General features: G+C 48.1%; 1 long non-coding RNA gene and 1 other non-coding gene across 4 annotated transcripts; both read left to right on the top strand.

Annotated features, from left to right (window-relative positions):
• The first annotated feature begins 3,369 nt into the window (after nt 1–3,369).
• Nucleotides 3,370–7,083, top strand: LOC129135949 (uncharacterized). 3 transcript variants are annotated; one of them, XR_010150778.1, is made up of 4 exons: nt 3,370–3,639; nt 3,732–3,959; nt 4,978–6,378; nt 6,757–7,083. It is a non-coding gene; the product is annotated as an uncharacterized LOC129135949 (long non-coding RNA). The 3 variants fall into 3 exon arrangements; XR_008537082.2 differs by having other exon boundaries at nt 3,370–3,959; nt 4,978–5,053; nt 6,296–6,378; XR_010150777.1 differs by having other exon boundaries at nt 3,370–3,959.
• Nucleotides 6,686–6,795, top strand: MIR205 (microRNA mir-205). The gene has a single exon (NR_032041.1). It is a non-coding gene; the product is annotated as a microRNA mir-205 (primary transcript).
• Nucleotides 7,084–7,664: the final 581 nt, after the last annotated feature.

Here is a 7,664-nt window from a genome sequence, read left to right as displayed (position 1 = left end):
GTAACAAAGCTGTAAACCTGGATCAGGAGAAGGCTGGTGATGAAGTTCCAGTCTACAGGCACCCCAAGGGCCATCCCCATTATGGTCATGGACCCTGATGTCCCCAGCAGCTTCCTGGGAACACACTGCTTCCCTACAACACACTGTCCTTACTGTTTCACCCTCAAGAGTCCAGTCCACTCCAAATGTTGTGCAGTGGAACCTAGGTAGCTTATCTTTGGGTGTTCTTCCCCTACAGAAATAACCGCGGTTGATTCAACTGACCTTTATCGAAGACCTCAGGCACAGTGCTAGGCATGGAGGGGAAGCTGCAAAGTTAGATGAGCTTATGAGCAGAATTTAGTCAGAGAGACCCATACCTAACTCTAATGCTAACCACGTGTTAAAACACTTTGGAGAATTTCAGGTCTTTTATCTTTTTCTTCAAAAACTGAAGATGTGGCAGTTAGTTTTGGGGCTGGAAATTTGAGCAGAGAGAATGGCAGAGTCTTTTCAGGACCCAGAAATGCATGTGGGGACCAAGAACTTCTAACAGTAGAGGAACTCTGGCTGGGGTAGTTGAGGGGGAGGAGAAATGAGGATCAAGGGGGCATACAGTGCATGAAAACAAAAGGTGAGGCCCAAGATCAGCCAAAGTGAGTAAACCACGGTTACCATGGCTACTCTTCAGTGGAGACGGAAGGAAGCCCTGTATCCTCCCCTTCCAACCACACTACGCTGTTCCACTCCCCATCTCCATCTCCTGTACCCCAGACACACTCAGGCAAGCACAGCACCACCCTGGATGACTCTGCGGAATGCCTCTCAGAGACACGGAACTAGAAACCTAGGGGAAGAGGGACATCAAGGCTTTTGCCTCACAAGCTGACTCTGGAACAAAGAGCCAGGCTGAGGGGCTGGAAGAAGAAACTTCCAGCAGAGCCACCCAGATATGCTTCCCCCACCCTCTAGACCTTCCACACCAACCAGTGTCCAGTCAGTCCACAGAGCATCCTCCTGGGCTGTGGTGACTAAAGTTGAAGGGAAGAAAAAGAATATAATAATAATTTTGGGCAGGTCGTCTTTCTTTACTGTATTGGATGGATATAGAATCAATAAATCTATAGGTTTATCCCATTTTTCTGAACAAATTTAGAGGTCAAAGATGAACCCTGGAGGGGACAGAATATGACCAGCAGGACTATTGATATCGTCTGCCCTAGGCACTCCTCCTTACCCTCCTCTCCCCTATATTTTGGGGGCAGTCATATTCCTCAGCAGTCAGTTGCTCTGCCTCCAGTCCTAACTGGCTTCTGAAAAACAGTTCTGGTCCATTCATTCCCTGTCTCGAGACTTCCGGAGCTTCCTGACCTGTGAATGAAATCCACAGGCCCGTCACAAGATGGCTGCGCTCTCCAGTCCCCGGCACCCCAGGCGGCTCTGAACATGTGAGAGCTCCTCCCTCAAGGCTTGAATTTTCGCAGGTCTTCATCACACTCAGCCCGCCATCATTTTTTCAGATTCAGTTCCAATATGTCACTCTGTCTGTAGAGCCTTCCCTGAATCTCACAGACAAATGCGGCAGTTCCCTTTGTGGGGGATATTCATCATGTTTTTCCTCATTGGCCTATGTTTTTGCCTCTTCTTGTAGATGTCCATCTAGGCTGGGAGCTCCTAGGGGGTAAACGCAGCCTCTCACTCACCTGGCACAGAGTCGATGCTCATGGAATGATACGTGAGGGGGAGAGTGAGTGAGTAAGTGAATGAATGAATGAATGAATGAATGCTATTCTGGAAGGAAGAGGGAGAGAGGGAGCAGGGAAAGGTCAGAAGGGGGCCCAGAGTCTTCAGCACACAATGTGGGTGTATCACTGTGGCCAGGAACAATTCGCTTCTCTGCCTGCATTACTTTTTGGGAAATGGGAGAGCTGAGGCTCAGTGTAGGCAAACTGGGTCCAGTCAGCAGAGAAGCCATGAGCTCCACGGTTTAGGGGAGGAGTCCGGTGCTTAAGGAAGCTATCACGTGGAAGATCTCCCTGCCCTCCTCCTATTGGTCTGTATTGGTTTTTCTTCTTCACCAGTGGAGGCTTTTCTTCTCCCAGGAAGAATCCAGAATAGTTCAGACAAGCTTCAGGTCCGCCAGAACCGGGGAAAACAACGTGTAGGGTTTGTTTGAAAGGGCTTTTAAATGGGGTTTGGGAGATCCAGGTAGATTAGAATCTTGACTCTGCACTGGCTGTGCAAGACAGAAATTCACCTTTCAAAACTTCTGTTCCCCAGTCTATGCGGTAAGAAGTTTAGATTAGCTGATTTCTAGGGAGATTTTGAGCAGGCATGATTCAGTTCCATGAAGGGCTGTGGGACAGGACTGCACTAAGAGGTCCTATAGATTGGATTCTTCAGTTCCCTCCCTTCCGCTGGAGAATAGAGGAATCTGCTTTCGCTGCACACTAGATTTACCTGGAGAACAAATGGAAAGCAGGCCAGGATCCTGGGTGAAATGTGGCACATTTGAGGAGACTTCAACTTCCCTTGCCCTCCAGGTGTGCACTTGGAAGGAGGAACGAGGGAGGGGGAAGCTGGCAAGATGGGCGGAGAGATAGGGGAGGGGCAGGAGGCGGAGCCCAAGTTGCGCATGGAAGCGGGGGTGGGGTAAAATAATCAAGTTTATAGACCGCCCTCTTTAAAGTTACTAATGAGCTTGCCTTCTCTTTCCTTAATTTCCCCTCACAGTGTGGTCTTTTCCCCACCCCCAGACATGAAAGGGAAGCAGGTCACAAAGCCTTTCGGATTATAAAAGAAACACTTGCTTCTCACAAGGGGAGCAGCAGACTTACTCTGTACTAAATGCCAGGATAAGCCTCTGGCTGGGCCTCGGCTGTGACCCTCCGGCCTCTTTCTACAGCTCTGCCTGGATGGACTGGCCTATCTCTGCTGGATTCCCGAAGTGCATTGTGTAGAAACAGCAACTCAGGTCAGGCTAAAAGCTCAAGCAAGCAAGCGCGCACACACACGCACGCACACACACACACACACACACACACACACACTCAGCTTCCTTAGGACAAGATAAAATCTTAGCATTCCCCTCTCCCCGATTAGGTTAGGTCTCTGGGAGGACTAAGGCTTCAGGTGCAAGGCTCAGATAACCTGCAGTGTCTCTCCAACTCTGGGATGACAAAGACCTCACTTCCCTTTTCTGGTGTTCACACAACAATGAGAAAGTACGGGTAGCCTGCAGAAAGACCTCTCCATTCATGGTCCCCCAGGGGTGTGGGTTCTGAGAGGTGGGACCAGCTGCCGGGCCCTTTCTCCATTGGTTGAGTTCAGCAGGTAACCTGAAGCTTTGCTGAGAGGTGCATAAATAAAGAGTGAAACTAGTACCACCTCCTTGAAATGGGCTGAGTCCCTCTTGCTCACCCTTGACTTGGAAAAACCAGTTTCTCTTTTATTGTCTGTTACTAATCTCTATTCTAAAAATTCAGCTCAATTCTCAACCATACTCCAAACTCTCTCTTTTCCAGCTACCTTTACTCCCTCTCCTTCAATTCCACTTTCCTCTGCTTACTTTTTTTTTTTTTTCTGACAGGGTCTCACTTTGTCGCCCAGGCAGGAGTGCAGTGGCTCAATCTTGGGCTCACTGCAGCCTCAACCTCCCAGGTTCAAACGATTCTCCTGCCTCAGCCCCTCAAGTAGCTGGGACTACAAGCGCACACCACCACGCCTGACTAATTTTTTGTATTTTTTTGTAGAGGCGGGGTTTCACCATGTTGCCCAGACTGGTCTTGAACTCCTGAGCTTAAGCAATCCACCTGCCTCGGCCTCCCAAAGTGTTGGGATCACAGGCGTGAGCCACCGCATCCGGCCTCATGTTCTTTTTCATTAAAGAGAGAAATCAACTATTCAGGACCGGCCCCCACCTTTCCTCAGGAGTCATTTCTGTTCTGCACAGGCCTGCTGAACTGGGTGCTTTATATAGGGTAAGTGTTTCTCATTTTTTGTTCCCTGTCCTCAAGCCTTAGGGGCAAAAGAAACATCCAAGATTTGAAATTTCTTTTCTTCTTCTCATCTGCATGGCTGTAGCCATCTCTCTGTTCTGCATTATCTTATGACAAAAAAAAAAAAAATTATTATTTTGAAGCAAACTCAAAGCTAGGTCCTGATGTCTCAAGGCACAGGTACTCGTACTTAAAGGTGAGTCTGAAATCTGTGGATTTGGGGAACTTTGGAAAAACAAAGATGAGTGGCTAGATCAGGGGGCTCATTGGGCAGGAAGAGGAGACTGGAAAATGCCATATTCACTGCAAGTCAATTATCAACTTCCTCCAAGGCTAAAATAGCTGAACCTGCTGCATTTTAAACCAATCCTCAGCCACTTTTGTGTTTTCTCAAGGATTTCCAGGGATCCCAGGCAGTAAATTCTGCTGATAATAGGAATTGGTGTGATAAGGTGGGTGCTGAGCAGTTTAAGCACCAAGATTGTAGCTCTGTCTGGTTTTGTGGAGATTTACTCAACTAGAAGAACAGAGATTTGGCTGGTTTTTCAGTCCTGGGGTGCAGGGTGCAGCTGTACTGGAAAATTTAGGACCTGGTTTCATTCTTTGAGTCTCATGTTCAAGTTGGTTTTAATGTTATGAAGACACTTGGGACGTAATCCTGAGGGCAGCTGGGGGGAAGAAAGTGGTCACTGGATGGACTTACCCTGTAGCAAGCCCATGCATGGTTTGTTCTCTGATCATGCATGTGCTTGGCTCTAGACCCATGTAACCATGGTGAAGGCCACTGGGGGATTCAGTTGGCAAAGGCATAGTGGGCAAAAGAATCTTGAACAAGGAGTACAGAGCAGGTCAAGTCTCCTGATACAGGTTGTGACTCATGGTTTTTTGTCTCTGCCTGTAGCAGCTACAGGTCTGTAAAGCAAGGGGAGAGTGATAAGGAAAGAACTCACCTTTCTGGGGCTCTCTGACATTAATGCCACCTCCCATTTGCTTTTTGCAGACACTGTCATCTCTCAAGTACCCATCTTGGAGGGTACGGACCCCACATGAGGGTGAGGCTCTCTGCACACTCCAGAGTGAGGACTTTAATAATCTAGTGGACTGTACATGTTGGGAGGGGAAGAGCGGGGTGCCGAGGGTCTGGAGGGAGAAGAATTGACTGCCCCTTTTGCTCTTGGAGTTAAGCAGAAATCTAAAGAGAAGGCAAAGCATCTTGCCTTCCTGGCATCATTTCCTCCTACCATCCCAGGCCATCATTTATTTATTACAGCCAACAGACTGGCCTCTTTCTTCCCTTTGACTGGGAATGGGTCAAAGGCGGTGCAGGAGGAGGATCTGGTCCAGATAATTCACAAGCAGGGTGCATTTTCCTCTCATTATTGAGAACTGTGAGTGTTTATCAAGAAGGCAGAGCGGGAGAAGATGAACCAGTCTTCTTCCCCTCACTACCCAGATCTCTGCCTGCCAACAAGCCCCGTGTTCACCCTGGCAAAGAGTCTTTACATTCAGACCAAGGAGAGTGTGACTCCTTCTCAGCACTAGCTAGAAACCTCAAGCCCTTGCTTAAGGGCCTTTTTCAGAGAGACCCAATGCCCAGAAGGCTAGATGCGTGGGGAGGAGCCACATACGAGAAACTGCCTCCCTGCTTCGGGTCAGAACAAGCCCCAGGAAGAAAGTATTTCAAACAACAAGGTGCATCTGCCTCAACCCATCCAGCCTGCATGTTGGTGCTGAGAACAGCCTTTTATGGGGCTTGCACTGAGCTATGGGCATGTCTGAACACAACAAGGAAGAGGCCAGAGCAGCAACAGCACTCAAAGGGTTGATGGGCATTTCTTTTAAGAGAGAGCAGAAAACTCTTAGATACTTTGCGTCCTTCCTATTTGACTCAGTCTATGAAAGCCTGGTTAGCTTTCTTTCTTCCTCCCTAAATCCTCCATCCTCATGTCCAACAAAGAAATAGTTGAATCATTTTCCAGGCACATCTTGGGGAGGATGTGGGGCCATTGGAGGCTGTCCTTCCTAGATAAGTCTTTAGGAGTGAGAACAAGGAGTCTTACCCTCCTCTGTCCACCCACCCCCATCAATGGGCCTGGCTCCAGCCAGGAGTTGTGGTTTTTCCTGAGCTCCTCACCTATCTCTTCTGGATTTCACATTGGCAAACGGGGCTGCAAAGTGCTCTTCGTGCTCTTTGGACAGTGCCTTGTGGAGAGGAATGCCCATGCCCCTGCATTCCAAGGCCTTGGTAAGCAAGCTCAGAGTAGCTGGATTTTTCTAAAGCAATTGCAGAACACCTGCTTTTTCTTTGTTTCCTCTAGAAAGGACCAACCACACCGAGCTCAGTTATGGCACACACAGTGGGACCTAGACAAAGGGAGAGGGTGACCGGCATCCCAACTAGGTAAACACAGAGGAGGTTCCACATGGACTTATCTGGGTGGCTGTTTTGAAAACGAGAAACAGTCAAGAGTCCCTGGCCCCACAGACCCACCTCCCCAACTCAGCACTGTCTGTCTGTGCAGCAGGTGCAAGGACGTGTTGAACTAGCTCTCTGCAGCCTCCTTGGAGGATGTGATCCTGTGGGAGGGGTAGGAGTATTCAGGTCCTTGACATCTCCCAAATGTGTGATTCCGGGATGCCAAAGGCCTTTGGCCAGGTAATGCAGTGTCTACAGGCTGAGGTTGACATGCATCCCCACCCTCTGAGAAAAAGATCCTCAGACAATCCATGTGCTTCTCTTGTCCTTCATTCCACCGGAGTCTGTCTCATACCCAACCAGATTTCAGTGGAGTGAAGTTCAGGAGGCATGGAGCTGACAACCATGAGGCCTCGGCAGCCACCGCCACCACCGCCGCCGCCACCACCGTAGCAGCAGCAGCAGCAGCAGCAAGAGTAACTCTGACTTAGGAATAGAGACAGCCAGAGAGAAATGTGATCAATGAAGGAGACATCTGGAGTGTGCGTGCTTCTTCAGAGGGACGGGTGATGGGCAGATTGGAAAAAGCACCGCAGATGGGAACCTTAATCTTTCTTTTCTAAAATTGATGCTATGAAAATTTGCGTTTTCTGTAACTTGTAAAAACTAAAGTTGCTTGTCTACTGAAAAGCCTCTCTGCCTCTATGTTTTATACCATCGGATGCCAACTCCCGGCCTTCTAAGCCACCTCCCCTTTAGGCTAAAACTGAGACATGAACTTGAAAAATTGACACTGGCTTCCTCTCTCTTTAGGGTCCCCAGGCAGGTGGCTGGGACACTATTTGCAATCAGCAAGGAACCCTGCTGCCCTTAGACTCCCCACAGAGCAAGCAGAACTTGCAGAATGGGGTAAAAACACTCTATTAAAGATTTTTTAAACCTATTTATATTGTAATAAAGTAAATGTAAATAAGATTTAAGTGAAGGCAGATTGCAGATATTTCTGATGCTATACAAGATATATCTCATAGTATGGGTGTAGATTCTGCAAAGGTTAATGCAGTTAAACATATTTGACACATAAAAATGTCAGATCCAACATTAATCATTCACCAATTGTAATTGCCTTTCTATGGGTCTCTTCTCCCCAAGACATAGCTTAAAACACCAGGCTCGGTAGAAATCTGGGAGGAAAAAAGCAAATAATACCTCTCAGCTGTCAGGGTCTATGATACCCTTTGATAGATTTAGCACTGATTTCATTCTCTTTA

Source organism: Pan troglodytes, chromosome 1, assembly GCF_028858775.2.
Source record: "Pan troglodytes isolate AG18354 chromosome 1, NHGRI_mPanTro3-v2.0_pri, whole genome shotgun sequence".
NCBI classification, from domain to species: Eukaryota; Metazoa; Chordata; class Mammalia; order Primates; family Hominidae; genus Pan; species Pan troglodytes.
The sequence above is the reverse complement of the archived record's forward strand: the minus strand, read 5'-3'. Positions and strand labels throughout refer to the sequence as shown.